Source organism: Erpetoichthys calabaricus, chromosome 16 (genome assembly GCF_900747795.2).
Source record: "Erpetoichthys calabaricus chromosome 16, fErpCal1.3, whole genome shotgun sequence".
Lineage (NCBI taxonomy): Eukaryota > Metazoa > Chordata > Cladistia > Polypteriformes > Polypteridae > Erpetoichthys > Erpetoichthys calabaricus.
In genome coordinates, this window is record NC_041409.2 from 20,761,633 (window position 1) to 20,785,606 (window position 23,974).

The 23,974-nt window shown below is 37.7% G+C and overlaps 1 protein-coding gene across 1 annotated transcript in view; it reads right to left on the minus strand.

Annotated features, from left to right (window-relative positions):
* The window catches only part of cdin1 (CDAN1 interacting nuclease 1), a 280,193-nt gene that overhangs the window by 28,719 nt on the left and 227,500 nt on the right, over window positions 1-23,974 (minus strand). The gene's annotated exons all lie outside the window — the stretch shown is intronic.

The window sequence follows — 23,974 nt, forward strand, 5'->3', positions numbered from 1 at the left end:
AAGGAAGTCAAAAATGATGACAGAAAAATAGTGTCTAAAGAAGGCACTATAAGGAAATTTGAAAGCACATTTGCTGCTGCTTTGCAGTAAGGAGACTGTGGAAGATTGTGGGTTCGCTTCCCGGTTCCTCCCTGTGTGGACAGCGCTTTGAGTACTGAGAAAAGCGCTATATAAATGTAATGAATCATTATTATTATTATTTGACTGTGGGGCACAGAACTTATCATTACGGCATATATAGTTTAAACACTTCAAGGTGAAAAACAGAAAAAGCAAGCCAATTATACAGTATTTCTATTCTGGAAACTGCACTCCCCAAACAGTATGCACTTTTTTGGTGTGTTTAGGACATATCATTGAATCCACTAAGTGACGGTCACACATTAACCGATAACACTGTGTAGTAATTAACAGATTATAGGAATTCCCCCAACGTTGAACATTGTTGTTTTCTCTAAAATTTCAACAGTGTGATTATATTGAAAAGTATGTTGTAAGTTAAGAAAAGCTGGAATGTGAATGTAATTAACAGCAATGTGCAAATACTCTTAATTAATAATTTTTCAAAAGCCATTTGTTATTGTACATATTAAGAAAAAAAACACCTAGAGTTCATAAGGATTAAAAAGGTTAAAAAGAAAACACTGCCGACAAATACATACAAGTGTTCAGAAGAGCAAATGATTAAATATACAAGCTTTTAATGTTTATTTTTCAGAAATCATTACACAAACCTGAAAAAACTTCAAAAGACTCAAAACTAATAAAAATTGCTCCATTATATTAAAAAATGAGATTGAACCTGCCTTAATAACTATAGTCTAGGGTGTATCATAGGACAATTAGTGGAAACAACTATAAATGACAAGATAAAGAACTTGTTTTGCAGTCCAGTTACATTATTTCAGTTTGCATGGGTTTAGACAGGGAAGATCATGTTTCATCAATATTCTGGATTTTTATTAAGAAGTCATAAGGGAATTTGATCATAACTGTAAATACAATTTTACTCTCCTCGACGTTCAGGAAAAAAGAGCTTCAGAACTCCTTAAGAAGGTTGTCATCAATCTACAAGAGACAGACATGGAGGAGGACACAGTGTGTAGATACTGTACATACAGAACTGAAATAACATGCTCGAGTACAAGGAATGTTTTTAGAAATAGTTGATGTCACACAGTAAATAAGGTCCAATTCTACTTTTAATATCATACTTTCATGTAACTCTAACGTTTAAATGATCTAAACCTGAAGACACTTACTGACAGACATTTTAGAATCTACAAAATCACTTCAGCAAAACAGATATGGGATATGAGATATGCTATATCTTACACATACTTTTACTTTCTGTTTGAAATAAATGCATTTTTTTGGATTTTAAAGTTATAAAGTGTAGTTTATGAGGAAGTATTTGAAATCCTACTTGACTAACCACCGCCAAACAGTACAGAGTATTGAAGTTGTATTAAAGGCTAATAGGAAGTTGGGTCTTATGGTATGCTTTGTGAAGAACAAATTAAGATGTTATCCTTAAGCATTTCAGAAATGTGTGCGTCTGTATCAGGAGGTTTTATCATTCAGGAGGTTTTATTCTTGCTAAAATAAAACAGAATCAGTACCAGAATCACCTGAAAAACTGGAGGCAGGGCAGAGGGGGTATTTCTTGAGAAACATTGGAACCCTTCTCAGTACACAACTTAGCAGAGGGTATGTACACAATTACTTTTCTCTATTCTGTTTTTTGCTCTATTTCCTAAAGCCCTGATGCTAAATTAGAAGTTCTCTCAGCAAGGATGACAATCTTGAATGATGCTATGGGAAATACAAAGGTGCACATTTCTCACACCAGGTCTAGGAAGTTGGATCATAATATAATCTTGCCTATACTGACCCATCAGCCATTGCTGTGAATCACTAAAGCTACAAAGTTAGAATTTGGCCTTCTGAGGATTTAGTGGGAATTTAGCTATTCAAAAAAAAAAAAGTGTGAAGTCGACTACAATTTACCTAATAAATTATATGTGAACCTCAATATAAAAAACAAAAACTTAAAAATCTGAAAAAATTCTGTTTAATGTGGGGCAAATGGGTAGGAGAAATAATTGTGCTGAAGAAGACAACCTACAAATTAATTTAAAAAAAGTGCAAAGAAAGCTCATTGGAGATTACATTAAATTGCCAGGTACAAGCCAAAGAGAAAAGACATGACTATTGTTAATGAAGCTCTTTTTGCAAATAATCTTAATAACTTGAATGGCAGGTTTGATAACGAGGATTTTATTTAAAAGCAGACAAAGACTATCCACAAAACTGAGAATACTCCACTCTTGGCAGATGCTGAAGTAGCCATTTCTTCCTACTATATTACAATTCATAATATAATTTAAATATCTAAAACCAGGCAATGTTCATGGTTCAGTTGCAAAAAAAAACTTTCAAGCAAACAGAGACTCGTTAGCACATCTTTTTTAAAAGCTGGTTCAGCGGTCGGTACACACTTGAGTGGGCCCAAGAGCAAAAGATAAAATGACCTGTAAAATTAACACCCCACTGCCACAACTTTAATACCAAGGAAGGGTTTTTGGTGAACCACATTAAAACACCTTCTCCTGGGGGTATTGACTTCTTTTATATCCAAATCAATACCAAGGAGCAACAGGAGTACAGAAAAACCTGTTTGACAGCTAAACATCATCTTTGGATATCTACAGCATGCTCAAAATTTTGTTTACAGATTTTAGTAATACATTTAATAATGTACAGTATATACTTAGCTATATTTGCAGATTGCTCCAAGTTGATTAAATGCTCTTGGGAAGCACAATTATTAAATAAGTTTGCAATGCCATTCGTAAAAACTCTGAACACAGAACTTCAGAGTTTTCACGAAGTTTTCAGAGTGTTCACGAAGTTGTGTTCTCTCCTCAGCATCTTGCAAAGAAATGAGTGCAGTTTTATTTCTGAATGACAGCTTTAGACTTTATTTACATATGCTGACGATACTGTGAAGGTGAAGATTTAAAGTCAGACATTTTATCCCAATGAGACATCAAATTTTATTATATCGCAAACAAAAATAAAAATTTGAATATGAAGAAACTAAAGGGATATTTCAACACTACAGAAAGAAAACAATGGTAGTCCCCGTTACTCAAATATTTCATACCTGATAATTTTATGTGAAATCACCTCGACTCATTGAGATTTTATGCTTCGCTAGAGTAATCAAATTTTGAATTTTTTCTCTTATGTAAATTAATAACATCTACAGTATCTGACAAATATTCTGTATCAATGTTGTATGGCTTGCTCTGTCCTGATCGGTATTTTTGGAAATATATGTGTTCAAGGTAAAGTTAAAAAGCTGTTCATGAATAAAATGGCAAGCAAAGTTACTGGTGTTGATTAAATGTCTGTATAACAACTCTAAACAGACCTTGCCCTTAAACAGCTTCACTGAATCCTTAATGACTCTCCTCATCCTTTCTACTACAAATTGCATTGAAGGTGTTGGATGAGGGATGTAATCTTGCAAAGCAGGATAAACACCATATAACAGATTATTTGCACTTTCAGTAATTAGGTTGTTTAAAGTGCTTCTCAAACAAGACTATGGTGAAAGGAGAGATTATTGATACATGAGAGGTTTTCTAAATACAGGGAAGGGCAAAAGTAGGTTTACAGTTGATCATGCAGATTTTTGCAATATCTTTATTAACTCAATAGCTTTAAGTAGAAGAAGACAAATAATGCAAATAAATAATACAATATCAAATAATAAATAATACAAGAAAAAACTGTGTTCGCATACTCACAACTGTAAACCTACTTTTGCCCACCATTGTATAAAATTCTCTTTTGTTACTGACTGATATTTTTTCACATCTAGGTACTTCCAGTTTAGAAGTACTTCATAACACTTAACAGTAATTTCCTGTCTGAAGTAACAAGAATAAATTTTATGTGAATTTTGTTTAGTGTTACAATCAGAATTAGTTATAACAGCAAATAAACAGAAATTCATACATAAAAATGAGTGTTATTTTTAGATTTGTGTATTTTAGACAGAAGAAAGGTAATGGACAAAATGTAATGAAGAAGACAAGAGTAATATTAATTAACTGCATGAATAAGGAGACTAAAAGAAAATCAGTCACATCCGATATGGCAGGATGTTGAAGAAGGGGAAAAGAAGTATGTGAGATTTAGAGGAGGAGGAAAATAGAGGATATAAAGTGGCAGAACCATTATGATGAATGAATACACTTTATACACAGTAGAGAAAAACATTTTGAACATTAGACAAAATTTAGACGAGAACTGGCCATTCAGCCCAACAAAGCTTGCTAGTCCTATCCACTTAATTCCTCCAAAATAACATCAAGTTGAGTTTTTTTAGGTCCCTAAAGTCCTATTGTCTACCAAACTACTTAGTAATTTATTCCAAGTGTATATAGTTCTCTGTCTAAAGAAAAACTTCCACATTTTGTGTGAAATTTACTCTTAACAAGTTTCCAGCTGTGTCCCTGTGTTTTTGTTGAACTCATATAAAAGTTACAGTTTCGAACCACTGTACTAATTTCCTAATTTTGAACACTTCAATCATGTCATCTCTTACTCTCCTTTTGCTTGAATTGAAAAGACTCCGTTCTTTTAATTTTTCCTCATAACACATCCCCTGCACCCCAGGAATCAGCCAAGGAGCTCTTCTATAGACTTTTTTTGAAGCATGGAGACCAAAACTTCACTCAGTACTCCAGTTGAGGCCTTACCAGTGCGTTATAAAGCTTGAGAATAACCTTGTTGGACTTGTATGCCAAATGCTCAAACATGGACAATGACAACTGTATCCAAGAGCCTTTTCGCCCTTCATTGGAGGTCTCCTATCTGTATAACTGGAAGGCAACACACTGTGCGAGACACTCGTCATTGGACCAAAACTGCCTTCAGTTCCCTTAATGATCGAGTCCCCCACTATCACAAACCCTCTGTTTCTGGGGAATGGCTTAGAGATGGCCCTGTTGGGGTTCCTCATGCCTGACTACCACTTTGGAGTTTTCAGAGACATCATCCAGTTCTACAAGGACATGAAAATGGTTTGACACGTTCAATTTTGGGGTTGATGGCCCTGAATATTGTGTATACTTTGCCTTGCCCCAACTATATGTAAATATCTGGTATGGACTCTCCTCCACCACTACCACCTTAGGACTGCACACTATTTCTCTAAAGGACACTTGGGCCAGGTTTGCCAGTTTTCTAATACAACACAGTCCAGTCAACTCCTCCTCCAGTTCAACAACCCTGAGCTTGAGGTGCTGGATCAGTTGGCATCTCCCACAAACATGGCCTTCAAGAAGGTATGATTCTTCTAAGTCTTCCTCCAAAAAGTACAACATTGCATTGCATTGCACTGACCTCATTTTTAAACGTTGACTAATTAATTCTAGATACTGTATAAGAACAAGGGATTATTATGCACTAGATTACAAGGAAGTACAGTGGTGTGAAAAACTATTTGCCCAATTCCTGATTTCTTATTCTTTTGCATGTTTGTCACACAAAATGTTTCTGATCATCAAACACAGTTAACCATTAGTCAAATATAACACAAGTAAACACAAAATGCAGTTTGTAAATGGTGGTTTTTATTATTTAGGGAGAAAAAAAAATCCAAACCTACATGGCCCTGTGTGAAAAAGTAATTGCCCCCTGAACCTAATAACTGGTTGGGCCACCCTTAGCAGCAATAACTGCAATCAAGCGTTTGCGATAACTTGCAATGAGTCTTTTACAGCGCTCTGGAGGAATTTTGGTCCACTCATCTTTGCAAAATTGTTGTAATTCAGCTTTATTTGAGGGTTTTCTAGCATGAACCGCCTTTTTAAGGTCATGCCATAGCATCTCAATTGGATTCAGGTCAGGACTTTGACTAGGCCACTCCAAAGTCTTCATTTTGTTTTTCTTCAGCCATTCAGAGGTGGATTTGCTGGTGTGTTTTGGGTCATTGTCCTGTTGCAGCACCCAAGATCGTTTCAGCTTGAGTTGACGAACAGATGGCCGGACATTCTCCTTCAGGATTTTTTGGTAGACAGTAGAATTCATGGTTCCATCTATCACAGCAAGCCTTCCAGGTCCTGAAGCAGCAAAACAACCCCAGACCATCACACTACCACCACCATATTTTACTGTTGGTATGATGTTCTTTTTCTGAAATGCTGTGTTCCTTTTACGCCAGATGTAACGGGACATTTGCCTTCCAAAAAGTTCAACTTTTGTCTCATCAGTCCACAAGGTATTTTCCCCAAAAGTCTTGGCAATCATTGAGATGTTTCTTAGCAAAATTGAGACGAGCCCTAATGTTCTTTCTGCTTAACAGTGGTTTGCGTCTTGGAAATCTGCCATGCAGGCCGTTTTTGCCCAGTCTCTTTCTTATGGTGGAGTCGTGAACACTGACCTTAATTGAGGCAAGTGAGGCCTGCAGTTCTTTAGACGTCCTGGGGTCTTTTGTGACCTCTCGGATGAGACGTCTCTGCGCTCTTGGGGTAATCTATCTATCTATCTATCTATCTAATTTTGGTCGGCCGGCCACTCCTGGGAAGGTTCACCACTGTTCCATGTTTTTGCCATTTGTGGATAATGGCTCTCACGGTGGTTCGCTGGAGTCCCAAAGCTTTAGAAATGGCTTTATAACCTTTACCAGACTGATAGATCTTAATTACTTCTGTTCTCATTTGTTCCTGAATTTCTTTGGATCTTGGCATGATGTCTAGCTTTTGAGGTGCTTTTGGTCTACTTCTCTGTGTCAGGCAGCTCCTATTTAAGTGATTTCTTGATTGAAACAGGTGTGGCAGTAATCAGGCCTGGGGGTGGCTACGGATTGAACTCAGGTGTGATACACCACAGTTAGGTTATTTTTTAACAAGGGGCATTACTTTTTCACACAGGGCCATGTAGGTTTGGATTTTTTTTCTCCCTAAATAATAAAAACCATCATTTACAAACTGCATTTTGTGTTTACTTGTGTTATATTTGAGTAATGGTTAAATGTGTTTGATGATCAGAAACATTTTGTGTGACAAACATGCAAAAGAATAAGAAATCAGGAAGGGGGCAAATAGTTTTTCACACCACTGCATATGAGGATGGCCAACAAGAACAATTTTGTTAACAGATATAAAAAAAGGTTATAATGTGCAGATATCTGTCAGGTGGAACTAGAGAAAGCAGATAAATTGCCATTTTGGAAAATATGAGTACCCTCACTTATAGATTATTTGGTTTAAAGCTTTAGGTCTTTAATTGAGCACATTGCATTTGGGCTGTAGCTTAAGTGACAGGCTTTGTCAAACTTCAAATCCACATGCAGTCTTCACCAATCAACCACCTTTATTTTGCATGATGTAAAAGACAGAGTCAGGTATCTCCTGGATTCAATCTATACAGAGAATTACATTGCAGATGACTAATCTATCTTAAGAGAGAAAAGAAAAATTGAATCTTTACAATTTAAGGTGTCAAACAAGGGCCACTGCATATCTCCACTGACACCACTTTACAATTTTAACGGCATAAAGAGAAAATGCTTCTGAAAAGACTTGTAGGGAACCTAAAGCTTTGTAGAAGTCAAAGAATGTGTGTACAACTAAATACACTATAACAAACATGCATGCAATACTTGTTGCCGCTACACTCAGTAAATAACCTGCCTGTCTGTCTTTACTAGGAAAACTTATTATCAACAATAATTGATTTGGCTTAGACACAAGTCTGGCTCATTTTCAAATAAGGCTATGGAGGGCAGGAGAGGGAATGAGAGACAGAGGTTTACTATATACATCTAGATTATTATGATTATGAAATTTAAAACTATTGGGTACAGATGGGAGAAATGAAGAGATATTAGTTTTTAAAGTAGGATTGAGGGCAGTAAAGATGGAGGAAATGATAGAGAATGAAGTTTCTTTTGAGAAGCCCAGATGAGTTACTAAGAGGAAAAAGACAGAATTTTATTCAATGATTAATGCCAGAATTTTTGTATTTTCCTTGTTTTAAGGGGCTTTACGAGCATAAATAACAAATGACACTTTCAAGTGGATTATAATGTAACTCTGAAATGGCAGTTATATTGCAGGGATTGTTCAGAATCTATGCTTGTCTCCTTGTATATACAGTATATATATATATATATTCACGGCATTCGTAGTCTGAATCACAATCTGATTGTATGGGTGGTTACCTACCAGGTAACGCTTGTGGTTGGTCAGCAAGTCGGCTAACATCCGCCACGATGCCCTCAGTTGTGAGAAGCAGATCATAGAATGGTTGAAATAGTTTACTGTCAAATAATGCAAAGAGTACGCGACACGTGTTTCGCCCTCATTCTGGGCTCATCAGGCCTACACACTCTACTGCACTCCCTCTCGGGAATCGAACCTCGGACGTCAGCGCTAGAGGCGAAGCCCCTAACGTTGCACCACGGCGTGTGGTTCGTTTATTTGACAGCATGTAGATCGGGGTAATTACATTCACGGCATTCGTAGTCTGAATCACAATCTGATTGCATGGGTGGTTACCTATCAGGTAACGCTTGTGGTTGGTCAGCAAGTCGGCTAATATCTGCCACGATGCCCTCAGTTGTGAGAAGCAGATCATAGAATGGTTGAAATAGTTTTTATATATATATATATATATATATATATATATATATATATATATATATATATATATATTGTATATATAAATTAATAAAGCAATTATGTATCTAAAATGAGATGACAAATTATTACATTGTGCTTTATTGTTTGATATGTTTAAATTAGAAAACTTACAGAAAGGTAAATCGAAAGAAAAATATACAGTGAAGGAAGATGATGCTTAGAAAATATATATGGATAGTGTTGTACAATAATAAAAAAATGTTTTTTTCCTTTAAATGTCAGAAAAAAATGTAAGAATTTTTTTTTTTATTTTAAATGCTTCGGAATTAAAAACAAAGCTTAATCAAAATGTGCTTTACTTTCTTTTTTTCCCGCACTGGTCTTAATGTAACTTTGGCAATGTCTAACAAATCTGAGCAGAAACCAAAGTTTAAAGTAATTTACTTTCAATTGCCAAAATGCTACAAAAAAAAAAAACTTGGACTTATACAAATATTTTAAACACTGAAATTGTTCACTGACTTTACAAAGCAATTTTTTAACTTCACATTAATTCATTCATTTAGTCTTTTATCCGAGCCTATTTATTCCAGGAGAAGCTTGAGAAAAGCACTCTGTGACACTTCACCAATTCATAATTAGCAATTCATTAATTCACTTTTCCAATTAAAAAGCAATTTCAGTTTACCAGTTTAATTGATAAAAGCCAAATTTCACATAACTATATTTTACATATCTCGAAACTATGGTTTAACGTATTTTCTACTCTTTATAGGATCTATTTTCAAAGAATAAAAAATTGGATTTGAAAAAAAAAGTTGGGGAAAACACTTCTAGGCTAACAAGATCCATGTCCTCTTACTTTCTCGTGTTGAGCAGCATCACTTTCCTTCATGTAGGAGCACTCACATACAGAACAGTTGGAAGCACTTAGCAGTGGTGCCATTTTATAATTGTAAAACCATTTGCATTTACTTTTCACAGTTAGACAAGCAACCTAAAAATACAAATGCTTTCTTTTCTATAGTTCTAGAGTTAAAATATGCAAATCATTACCTTAAAAGCGGCAGAATGATTAGAAAACAGACATGATCTAAAGTGCATTGGATCTAATCACAATAAGACTGAGCATCTACAGTCATTACGCGTAATAAGTACTTACAATTTTTACAAGTTTTTTTTTTTTGTTGTGAACAGGTGCCTGGTGTTATACGGCAGCTTAATGATAGCACATCACTAACTACAAAACAAAACGTAGGTATTTAGATAACAAGCTGCTATTAGGTCTCACTCAGCTTCGCATAATCGCAGCATAATTAAATTACAAATTACAGGTTTCATGAGAGTCGCCCATCTTGATAACAGTTGTTTTAGCTTCTTCTAAAGTTGTTTTAAGAACTGTATATTGCCTACTACTGGTTTCTTAAGAACGAACAACTTTGTACTGTAAGTGCATTTAAATTCGTTTCATTCCAGTACTTGATAATATAATGCATTTAATTCAAAAATTACACATTAAAATTATAACTGAATCACACTATGAAATACATCTCTGTGGTATTTTTCTTTTTTGTAAATATATACTCTAATTGTATGACTTGCAAGCACACCAAACTAAGACACTTTGTAATTTCATCTAAACCAAACACAGCTTCTCTGTCAGTTGCTTAGATATTTGACAGCTAGTACTTTGATACTGACTACAGCTCTTCTATCATTTGAAGACCTTAACTCAAGTCTTTCAAATGTCCCACATGCCTCTGACCTCCCTCAGAAAGTATTCAAAACTAGACATGGGTGGACAGTTAGACCTCTTATATCATTGAAAGATGCTGAGAAATTAGTTCACGTGTTTGTTTTCAGTCGACTAGAGTACTGTAACGCACTCCTCTCAGGACTACCCAAAAAAGACATAAATCGTTTGCAACGAGTGCAGAATACAGCTGCTAGAATCCTTACCAGGAAAAGAAAATGCGAGCACATCTCTCCAGTTTTGATGTCACTACACTGGTTACCTGTGTCATTCAGGATTGACTTTAAAATTTTGCTTATGGTTTATAAAGCCTTAAATAATCTCGCCCCATCTTATATATCGGAATGTCTGACGTCTTATATTCCAAATCGCAACCTCAGATCCTCAACTGAGTGTCTCCTTAGAATTCCAAGAGCAAAACTTAAAAGAAGTGGTGAGGTAGGCGGCCTCTGGAATAGCCTGCCAGTAGGAGTTCGCCATGCTAATACAGTGGAGCACTTTAAAAAACTGCTGAAAACACATTACTTTAACATGGCCTTCTCATAACTTCACTGTAATTTAATCCTGATACTCTGTATATCCAATTCATTATAATAACCATTCATGGTCGCTCTAAAATCTGTACTAACCCCTACTCTCTCTTCTGTTTCCTTTTCCGGTGTCCTTTTGGTGGTGGCTTGCGCCACCACCATCTACTCTAAGTACCATGATGTTCCAAAAATGATGGATGGATTAAAAGCCAGAAGTCTGTATGACCATCAGCATCAAGCGACTCCGTGAGAACCCTAACTACAAAGAGGACTATTTCATTTATGTTAGGTAGAATGCCCAGAGGGGACTGGGTGGTCTTGTGGCCTGGAACCCCTGCAGATTTTATTTTTTTCTCCAGCTTTCTTGAGTTTTTTTTTTTTGTTTTTTCTGTCCACCCTGGCCATTGGACCTTACTCCTTTTCTATGTTAACTAATGTTGCCTTATTTTAATTTCTTATTTTGTCTTTTATTTTTCTTTTCTTCATTATGTAAAGCACTTTGAGCTACTTTTTGTATGAAAATGTGCTATATAAATAAATGATGTTGTTGTTGATGTCTGAAACTACACTTTTGGGTGCTCAGGAGTGAAACAGTTGGACAGGACAGATGAGTCGGAATGCACCAAATACTAGAAGATGAGATCCAAGACGTAGATTGTAAATACTACCTGAATACTCGGATGCACAAATGCTCATCAAGCTGCTTTTTTGCGCTACTGCCTGACTAGCAGACAACAAAAAATAGTTTTTGAAGTTGTTAACCGACTTCTTTTAGACATCTTTCCCATAACCTTAGGTAGGATATATCAAAAATTATTGCACTGAGAATGTGGTATTGAAAATTAGTTTGTGTTAAAAGAAACTGAATTAAGTGATAGGCACAACGTTAAATACTAAGGCCGCAAAGGCAATAGTGTAAGTGAACTTTCTTTTATATTCTATTATTGTCATAAGCATATCTTTTTAATATATATTCCTAATCTTATTTCACATTGCTTTTAATTTAAAAAAGCACTCCCAAATATGCCTAATGGAATTCAGGAACATAGTAAGCTGGATCCAAACCAATCCACACTCGGTGTAAGGCAGGGATCAAACATGAAGACAGGTACACAGCAGGAGCCAAGCACAGGTGGGCCACCAGTCCATAATTGGTGGGCACACACTCACCCACTGATAATTTAGAATTTCTAATTAACTAATATGCATGTCTTTGTGATGCACTGTGTACCGTAGAGCTTCAGCCTATGATGGCAACTAATGGCATCAACAAAGAAACAAATCAGCCTTTTTCAGAAATAAACGCACACTTACATGGGGCAATTTAGACATCATTCTTTTGTGGGTGGTAAGGTGGTTAGCTCTGCAGTCTGATGGATCCAGGGCCCAGTCTGTTTGAAATATAAATGTTCTTTCTCCGTCTGTGGGGGTTTCCACCAGATACTCTGGCTTACTTCCCACCTCTATAAAGCATGCTGGGTAGGTTAACTGCTGACACTAAAATGGCCTCAGCCTTGGAGACATTTGCTGTGGTCTAGCGCTTCATTCAAGGATCTTTCTTACCTTACATCCAGTGCTACTGGGGTAGGCTTCAAGCTACTATGACCCTGATTTAAACATGTTTGTGTAGATACAGTTTGTATGTATGCATAACATTTTAACTCCATATATAAAGAATCATAATGCGGAAATGAACTGAACCCATGAACGATGGGGCATAAGTGCTACCTACCATGCAACCATACACCCTACATAGATATTCAAGGATTAAAATTTGTTAGTCTATCTTGCTTAACTTGCACAGAAGCTCATCTTTCACCATGAGTTAAAAATTAAAAAGTAAAGCCATTAAAAGAAGGCTGCATCATTCAATTTATGTGGCTACAGTCTTAAACTATCATCAGCAAAAATGGGTAGACAGTAAACATCAAAATCATGCACAAAATGTTCCTACTTAATTACTGCACCTGTCTCATTTTTAGACTGCAAAAATGTTCTTGAGAAATGTGGCCAGTGTATGGATTATCGTATTATAAACAGCACTAAGTGAAAGTACATTAAAGTTTAGACTTGCAGAGCAATGCTTTCCAGACATCTGTGTTGGCTTAAACATCCCTTAGGGTCTGTCCAGCACAGGAGTGGCCTCTGTGTACATGACGATTATAAATCTGAGCAGATGAAGGACACTGGAATGAATTTTAGAAGCTATGTTGAGCTAGAATGACACCAAAAATGAAGGGATTTTCTATCAAGAGCCTCAATGAAGGTGGCTGTTGCAAAGACTGTTCATTCTTTAGAAAGTGGAGACTGGTGTCAGAGGTACAGCAGTGCACGTCTCAGCTTGAGAAGTAATTGGCTTGCGTGAAATATGAATTGGAAATAAATATGTTAAAGTTACACATTACATGCCTTCCACAAACTGACATTGTTCTCCTTCCCTCAAGATATGCTGTAAATAGCTATTTTTGAGTTTGGTGGAGTGACATACATCTGTATGCTGTTCATAAATTAATAGTCTGCCCGGAGGCAAGTACAAGGCGACTGCTTTCGCCAGTTTTCTATGTCCATGGCTCTTACCTTGACACTAGTTTACGATGAGTTCCTTGCATTAAAATCACTTAACAACACTGTTATTGATTGCCTTCTTGATCTTTCTTTTAATCTACCCTTGAAGATTTAAATCTAAATTTAAATAAATAGCTAAATCATATATGTAATGTTTACATTGAAAAGGCTCAGTGAGCGGGAGTCTATAGTTTTCTTAGAAAGAAAATAAATTCATAAAAAGAAAAACATTCTGTATGATTAAAATCAATTTTAAACTGGCTACAAATGATGTCAATAACACAAAAGGAACATCAATGTCCTTAACATGACAATGATCACTGAGAGAAATATGCAGAGGTGATTAAAACAGCGTGAGCGTGAAGCAGAACACATCACAGTCATCCTAGAACTGAACGCATATTATTTAAAGATGCTTTGTGTTAAAGATTCTAAAGATAAAATGTATTTTTAATATATTTCAAAATAAATCGTAGATATCTGAAAATACATTTACTTTGAGATTTCAGAAATGTATTTTCAGATATCTAAAAATGCATTTTGAGATATCTTTCAGTATGTTACTATACGTTTGAGAGATCCCAAATACACTGCAAAATATCCTAGATTATCTTTTATTACAAATCCAGATATCTCAAATTAGTTTCAAAGTATCTCAAAATAATTTAAATAAATTGCTAAAGCTTGAACAGGACTTCCTGTCATTTTAAAATATCTTGAAACACACTTGAGATATCCTAAAATAACTTCCTCTGCGATTCCAGATATCTCAAAATGGCTGGAAGATATTTTAAGTTATCTTGAAATATAATCAAGATATCCTAAAATGCATTTCAGATACATTTACACTTACTCACAATGGAGAGTCTAAAATACATTACATGGGTAAGATGGGTTTCTGCTTCCTTTCAGATATCTTACAAAAATATTTATATCTCAAATTTGATTTCAAGGTATCTGAAATGTATTTTAATATATCTTTTAAAGGCAAAAGTTTTCAAGACATCTAAATATCATTTTCAGATATCTTAACTATAACTATACAGCCACTTCACTAAAGAACAACTCCTTTAGCCAGCAGCTATAAGTTTGGGGGGTCTCCTGTACAAAAACGAGCCCTTTATGGTTATAGGCGTTCAACTTATAAATTATTTCACACATAATAAAATTCCATTCAATTTTCAAAACTATTAAATTAATATACTTAGTGACAAAATATGACAACAATGGACATTAATTAGGAATTAATGTGGCTATGACTTTTCATTCTAAACAAGTTCTTAATTAGAAGATAACTGACAATACTGTCTACATTATATGGTAATAAAAGTACTTCTGTGTCCTGAACTTTTATTATGATAAACCAGAAATACAGTGATCCCTCGCTATATCACACTTCGTCTTTCGCGGCTTCACTCCATCACGGATTTTAAATGTAAGCATATGTGAATATATATCGCGGATTTTTCACTGCTTCGCGGATGTCTGCGGTCTACAGTACGTGTGCTTCCTCAGTTGATTTGCCCATTTGAATTCAAACAAGAGACGCTATTGGCGGATGGCTGAGAAGCTACCCAATCAGAGCCTTCGGTTAAGTTCCTGTATGCTGCTGATTGGCTCAGCGACGGAGTGCTGCATTAACCAGGAAGTCTAATCTCACTCATTCAGCATTAACGCACGTTACTGCTACTGCTGCAGGAGCCGTGTCCAAGCGCCAACAGAAGATGCAAATGATTGCAGAAAAGGTAAAAGTTTTGGATATGTTGAAGGAAGGAAACAGCTACACCGCTGCAGGACACCATTACAGCATCAATGAGTCCACGATTCTTTTTATTTAAAAAGGAGGAAAAGCATATAAGATCTACGGCCGCAGTGTCCTTTAACCAGGGTGCAAAACGAGTTGCAAGTGGACGTGATAAGGCAGTAGTCTGGATGGAATCTGCTTTAGGGATTTGGATTGAAGAGTGATGGAAGAAGTACAACGGCGGTGCTAAGCAGTCGCCTGAAGAGGCTCCTTTAGAAGAGCTGTAACGCTATCCTTTGTAGTGCAGTAAAATTAAACTCATCGTTATCGGACAAGTCGTCGTGTCATTGTTGGTGAGTAACCATAATTAATTATTTACGTACAGTACTTATTACATGTACATAGTTTAGTGTCACTGTATACAATTTTTCTTGCATTGTACATATTTATTGCTGGTGGCCTGTCTGTTGTAATGGCTGTAACATATGTGATATCGGAGACGCTCGATATCTTTAAAATAATATTTAGGTTTTACTGTATGTACTGTGTTTAAATACATAATTTCAACGAATCTTACCTAATATCTAAGAGAATACAAAGGGTTTATGCTGTATAATTGTGCGTGAAATGTTTATAATAGTGTGGGAGAGTTTATAAGGGCTTAAAATATATAAAAATAACCATATAAACATATGGTTTCTACTTCGTGGATTTTCTTATTTCGCGGGTGGCTCTGGAACGCAACCCCCGCGATGGAGGAGGGATTACTGTATCCCAAAGGTTTTATTTTGATTTTAAAACAATATGGATGAATGGATTTATCTTTCAGAAATGCATAGTCTCTCATTTGTTTTTTAAGCTATTAATGTCAATGCATAAAGAAGAGACATAAATCCACTAGAAAAACCACATAAGTTCAAAGCCATTCAAAGAACGTCTGTGAAAACTAGGAATCTATTTGCATCATGCACCTTACCTCTGCAAAAAAGGGGGTTTATAAACAAATGTTAGACATTTATTTAAGTGAGAGTGCCTCAGAGTAAATTAATACATGGAAAAATCAAAAAGAAACAATCTGAAAATGGCATGGTAACTGAAATAAATAGAAGCTGACACATTAAAACACGGTTATGTTGGCTTATGGGTAGTTTGAACACACACACACAGCATAGTCAAATGAACCTGAACACTCCACTCTTGGATTGCACCATTGTTGAACTATGCTCTGTAGCGAGATTTCTTTGGGCACAGGGAGTGAAATCTGCTGAAATTGATGATTGTTGTTGGCTCAGTATGGAAATGAAAAGTTTATGAATAGGTACAGCAGATTACATTGTCCACTGCAGCTTCACATTTGGATATCAGCTATAGATCTGAACATGACGTAGTGCATGATGACTTGGGATACTCAGCTTACTAACATGCACAAGCAATAGCACATGGAAGCTGCGAGCCAACTCCTGAAATGTTATGAAGATTTGAGTGTTTTTGGAGCTGGAGATCAGAATTCGGTCCATCACTATGAGACGGCAAGCAAAAGACACAGCATGCAGTGCAGTATCTTCTATAGTAAAGAAGAAATTCAAGCAACAGCCATCCACCAAGAAAATCAAGGGATATGAAGGGTACTATTCTGGTGCATCTTCAGGAACATGGATCAGTGACCAATGTTCTTAGAGAGAAACCGAAACCTGCAATTCACAGGAAAACAGGAGGAATGCTGTCAAAAATGGTCTTGCTGTTCCATAACAACACACATCCCCATGCAGTAACCATAATGGTGAAGGCACTGCGACAGATTTGGTTTGAACATTATCCACATTCCCTTCTGGCTCTGATCTAGCACCACGTGACTATCAGATCTTCATTCCATTTAAGAGGGCTCTACATCAGGGGTCCCCAACTCCAGTCCTGGAGGACCCCAGTGGCTGCAGGTTTTCATTTTAACAATTTTCTTAATTAGTGAGCAGTTTTTGCGGCTAATTAACTTCTTTTGAATTCATTTTAATTGACTGGAGTTGGGAAACCCTGCTCTACATGGTCACAGGTTCACCTCTGATGATGAAGTTAAGGAAGCAGCGCAGACCTGAATTCAGAAGAAGCCAAAAAAGCTCCTTTTCTCAAGGAATAAAGAAGTTAGTATAATGATAGAGAGAAGTGATATAAATGTCATACCCATCTGCTCAGATTTACCAGTAGTAAAGGAAAGTTGCCTTTACTTTTGGATATAAGTGTTATGGGAAAGCAAGAACTTCCATGGGAAGGTTTACATGGTTTATTTTTTTAGAGAATACTATATTTGATCATCTTTCAGGATACTGATAGATCTATTTTTAAAACCTAATACTGAAAAAAGTAACATTTTGCACTTATTTGTACTATTTAAATTAACATAAATATGGTTTCCTTTTGTGGGAAAAGTTAACTTAAACCTCTACCACTATCTTTGTAGCAAATCCCTAAAATTAGGTACAAACAATTAGAAGAACATTAAGGGCCCTACCTTGTACAAACCACTAAAACCTGTGGTGTGGTTTTGTCTTAACCACTGAGGTATGTGGACAAATCCTCTCCAACTAGCAATCTATTCAGGCCAGACTGTCCTACCAAAATCACCCCAGGACCAAACAGAACAATGCTGTTCCTACAAAGCACAGGATAACATGAAGGGATTTCAAGTCAAGGCCAAAGTGCATGTGTCAGCCATCAAAAAAGATTCGGCCTACCTTTCCTTTAAATGCACGTTCTCTGTTCTCAAAAAGAATATACATGCATGTCTTAAGTCTTCCTGATAATATCTAACTGAAGAACAGGACTATTGGTCCTTTGACTTTGTCACCGATTCTGTTCATAACTTTTATGGACAGAATTTCTAGGCGCAGCCAGGGTGTTGAGGGGGTCCGGTTTGGTGGACTCAGGATTGGGTCACTGCTTTTTGCAGATGATGTTGTCCTGTTTGCTTTATCAGGCCGTATTCTTCAGCTCTCTCTGGATCGGTTCACAGCTGAGTGTGAAGCGGCTGGGATGGGAATCAGCACCTCCAAATTCGAGACCATGGTCCTCAGCCGGAAAAGGGTGGAGTGCCCTCTCAGGGTTGGTAGCGAGATCCTGCCTCAAGTAGAGGAGTTTAAGTGCCTCTGGGTCTTGTTCATGAGTGGGGGAAGAATGTAGCGTGAGATCGACAGGCGGATCGGTGCGGCGTCTGCAGTGATGCGAGCTCTGCTTCAGTCTGTCGTGGTGAAAAAGGAGCTGAGCCGTAAGGCAAAGCTCTCAATTTACCAGTCGATCTCACCTATGGTCATGAGCTATGGGTAGTGACCAAAAGAACGAGATTGCGAATACAAGCGGCTGAAATGAGTTTCCTCCGCAGGGTGTCTGGGCAAGATAGGGTGAGAAGCTCAGTCATCCGGGAGGGGCTCAGAATAGAGCCGCTGTTCCTCCGCATCGAGAAGAGTCAGATGAGGTGGCTCGGGCATCTGATCAGGATGCCTCCTGGACACCTCCCTGGTGAGGTGTTTCCGGGCACATCCAACTGGGAGGAGGCCCCGGGGAAGACCCAGGACACGCTGGAGGGACTATGTCTCCCGGCTGGCCTGGGAACGCCTTGGGATTCTCCCGGAAGAGCTAGAAGAAGTGGCTGGGGAGAGGGAAGTCTGGGTATCTCTGCTCAAGCTGCTGCCCCCGCGACCCGACCTCAGATAAGCGGAAGAGGATGGATGGATGGAGGACTAATGGGCTGGGATGGCACAGTGGCAGTGCTACTGCCTCACGATAAAATGAAAGGGGGTGACATCCCAAATATTCTTTTTGTGAAGCTTGCATGATCTTCCCAAGTGCTCTGGTTTCTTCTTACAGTCCATAGACATGCAGCTTAGGTAAACTGGCGATGCTAAATAGTAACTTTCTCAAGCTAAATAAAGAGAAAACTGAAATCTTAGTGATTGGCAATAATGGATACAATGAGGCTATTAGAAATAAACTGGATACATTAGGATTAAAAGTCAAGATGGAGGTAAAAAGCTTAGGGGCAACTGTTGACTGTAATCTGAATTTTATATTGCATATTAATCACATCACTAGGACGGCATTTTTTCACTTAAGAAACATAGCAAAAGTTAGACCTCATATCATTGAAAGATGCTGAGAAATTAGTTCACACGTTTGTTTTCAGTCGACTAGATTACTGTAATACACTCCTCTCAGGAATACCAAAAAAAGACATAAATCGTTTGCAACGAGTGCAGAATGCAGCTGCTAGAATCCTAATCAGGAAAAGAAAATCCGAGCACATTTCTCAAGTTTTGATGTCACTACACTGGTTACCTGTGTCATTCAGGATTGACTTTAAAATTCTGCTTATGGTTTATAAAGACTTAAATAATCTCGCCCCATCTTATATATCGGAACGTCTGACATCTTATATTCCAAATCGTAACCTCAGATCCTCAAACGAGTGTCTCCTTAGAATTCCAAGAGCAAAACTTAAAAGAAGTGGTGAGGCGGCCTTCTGCTGTTATGCACCTAAAATCTGGAATAGCCTGCCAGTAGGAATTCGCCAGGCTAATGCAGTGGAGCACTTTAAAAAAACTGCTGAAAACACATTATTTTAACATGGCCTTCTCATAACTTCACTGTAATTTAATCCTGATACTCTGTATATCCAATTCATTATAATAACTATTCATGGGGGCTCTAAAATCTGTACTAACCCCTACTCTCTTCTGTTTTTTTTTTCCGGTTTCCTTAGCCACCACCATCTACTCAAAGCACCGTGATGTTCCAACAGTGATGGGTCAAAAGCCAGAAGTCTGCATGACCATCATCATCAAGTCCTTCCGTGAGAACCCTAAATACAAAGAGGATTATTTCATTTATGTTAGGTAGAATGCCCAGAGGGCACTGGGTGGTCTCGTAGCCTGGAACAGGCTCTATATGCACCGCACTCCTGCCCTGGATAAGCAGGTTAGGAAAATGGATGAATGGACAAAATACTGGAACAATGTGCTGTCAACAACAACAACATTTATTTATATAACACATTTTCATGTAAACAATGTAGCTCAAAGTGTTTTACAAGATAAAATAAAAAAGAAGTTACTATAAAATATAAACAAACAAGATTAGGCAATCCATATTACTAACCGAGAATAAACCGGATATGGACGCAGGGACACGGCGATGGGACCATGAGACGTACTGCGCAGGCGCTTACGTCTCATAGACCCGCAAGTGAAGCCGTATCCACTGCGAATGAAGGAGTCACGGACCAAGAACGAAAAAGCTCAACTAACGTGAATGAGAAATGAAGCAACAACACGCCCATAGCTACCACTAACGACACAACCACACAAAAAAGAGGATTCTGTGCTGCACCTCCACGGCCCCCCCCCCCCAGAGTCACACGTAAGAGGCTACGGAGGCCCCACAGGTCCTTAAAGATAGTACGGAAGCCACAGACGTCACCGCCATATTGTGTGTGGCACTACTGCGGAGTGAAGGCGCAGGCGTCACCGCCATATTGTGAGTGGCACTACTGCGGAGTGAAGTTAGGAATAATGTGCTGCTTGGGATTGTACAAACCGCTGAACGCTTTACACCAAATTCAAACACAATACAGCTCAACGATACAAACATGAGCCCACCTGGATAAGATCAATGAACGCAGGCGCCTACAACGCGCATCTGAAACTGCGGAAGCAAAGCAGGCACGGGTTCAAAACAAACGAGCTCGACTGACGGATATACAAACACGAGGCCGCCTGGATAAAATCAATGAACGCAGGCGCCTACAACGCGCGTCTGAAATGCTGCGGGCACAGCTCCAAAACGAACGAGCTCGACTAATGTATTTCAGGATACCCAACGCCGGGGGTAGGCGAGCGAAGACGAGCAGGGGGCAGAGCCCCCTTGTAATATACAGAATGCAGAAAAGGAAAAGGTAAGGTCAGATGGCCAGGAGGACAGAAAAAAACAAACAAACAAATCCAGTTAGGATGGAGAACAAAAACAAAACCTGCAGGGCATTCTACCTAACAAGGATGGTCTAAATCAGTCCTCATGGTTTTCAGGATTCACATGAAAGAAATTGAAGATAATGGTCACATGGACATCAAAGAAACCCACCATTCAATCCATAAATGCAGAGGTGCCTTGATCAGGTGGTGGTGGCACAGATCACCACCGAAAGAGACAAAGGTTCAGCTGTGTGGCCACAATGGCAGAACAAAAAGTTCCTTTTATATAATGGGTAGTACATGCAAAAAGCTCTCACACATCACACATTTGAAACACTTCTGTAAGAAGGGGTGGGCAAACATGTCTCCATTTCAATGCCTGGGGGGAATAAAAGATATTGAAGCTGGAGATGTATTTATTTTTATCTTCTGCAGAAAATTCCAATTCTGGCTTTTTTGTTAAACAAATGATTACAAAGAATAATTGTCTTTGTTGTTTGTTAAATCAATCTCATTTGTCTATTAATACTGTTGAACTGAAGATCAAATATTGATGCAGCCAAATATGCTGAAGCACACACACACACCTCTTCATGGGGTGCACTTAGCAATGTACGGGCACAGTGCAACTTTCTCTACATTTTAAATGTGCATTTAAACAATGTGGTTATTTTACCAAGGACAGATCTTTTTACTTCAGCAATACTCTGTTTGTTAAAGAGTTCCACTGAAGTCAATATCATTGTGATGTGTTCTTATTTAAAATACAGTAATCCCTCCTCCATCGCGGGGGTTGCGTTCCAGAGCCGCCCGCGAAATAAGAAAATCCGCGAAGTAGAAACCATATGTTTATATGGTTATTTTTATATATTTTAAGCCCTTATAAACTCTCCCACACTATTATAAACATTTCACGCACAATTATACAGCATAAACCCTTTGTATTCTCTTAGATATTAGGTAAGATTCGTTGAAATTATGCATGTAAACACAGTTTACATACAGTAAAACCTAAATATTATTTTAAAGATATCGAGCGTCTCCGATATCAATACGTTACAGCCATTACAACAGACAGGCCACCAGCAATAAATACGTACAATGCAAGAAAAATTGTATACAGTAAAATGTGTGTACAGCGACACTAAACTATGTACATGTAATAAGTACTGTACGAAAATAATTAATTATGGTTACTCACCAACAATGACACGACGACTTGTCCGATAACGATGAGTTTAATTTTACTGCACAACAAAGGATAGCATTACAGCTCTTCTAAAGGAGCCTCTTCAGGCGACTGTTTAGCACCGCCGTTGTACTTCTTCCATCACTCTTCAATCCAAATCCCTAAAGCAGATTCCATCCAGACTACTGCCTTATCACGTCCACTTGCAACTCGTTTTGACGCCCTGATTAAAGGACACTGCGGCCGTAGATCTTATATGCTTTTCCTCCTTTTTAAATAAAAAGAATCGTGGACTCATTGATGCTGTAATTGTGTCCTGCAGCGGTGTAGCTGTTTCCTTCCTTCAACATATCCAAAACTTTTACCTTTTCTGCAATCCTGAAACATTAGCAGTAACGTGCATTAATGTTGAATGAGTGAGATTAGACTTCCTGGTTAATGCAGCACTCTGTTGCTGAGCCAATTAGCAGCACACAGGAACTTAACCGCGTGCTCTGATTGGGTAACTTCTCAGCCATCCGCCAATAGCGTCCCTTGTTTGAATTCAAATGGGCAAATCAACTGAGGAAGCACACGTACTGTAGACCGCAGACATCCCGCGAAGCAGTGAAAAATCCGCGATATATATTCACATATGCTTACATTTAAAATCCGCGATGGAGTGAAGCCGCGAAAGACGAAGCGCGATATAGCGAGGGATCACTGTATATTTCATGACATAAATTGGTGTTGTGAATTACAGTAGCTTTCAGTACAACTCAAGTTGCTCAGTTTCACAAATATTTCCTATAAAATCTGAAAATTAGGTAAACTTTTTAAAAATGAAATCAGTATTTACTGTAATTTTCATAAGCTTTATTTACAGTTCTTATTTTCTTGTGACAGCTGATATATAGATACACAAAATAGCTTTATGACGTGGTGAATGAAACACTCAGGTTATAATAAATTTGTGCATGGAGAGACCCCTTGCCGTGAACGTGCACTTCCACAATGTATGCATACAGAACAACTGAACTGTATATCAGACTTGGAGATTTGGACAAAGAATAATGCTTATGGCTTTACACTTTGTAAAAATATTCCTTTTGCAAAAACACTTTGACATCTTTCTCTCTCTCTCTCTCTCTCTCTCTATCACAATGCGCCATTAAAGGTTCAGACATGATAAAACAATGTGAAAAGCTGCAAACATGATGGCTGGATAGAGTTCCAGGAATTATATTTACTTCATTCTGTTAACATGCTAACCTTAAAGACCATGGCATTTGTGAAAAGTTTAAATGTCTTAGGGAAAATAAGCTCTGATGAAAGGAAAACAAATCTGATCACAACATGTGCCATTTTTTTGTCTAATCCAAGTCTACTCCTATTTGTTAATTAATTTAGATGTCAGCAGTTACCGCTCCATAAGTGAGCCTGGATCAGAGGGAACAGTGTGTTGGTATTCAGAGGATTTCTGCTATTGTCACCCGATCTGCAAACAAAATATTTTCTCAGTACTATTCTGCTGCCTTCAGACATGAAGCAACTTTCAAGTCAAGGCAATACTTGAAAGGTTTAAAATGTTGTGATC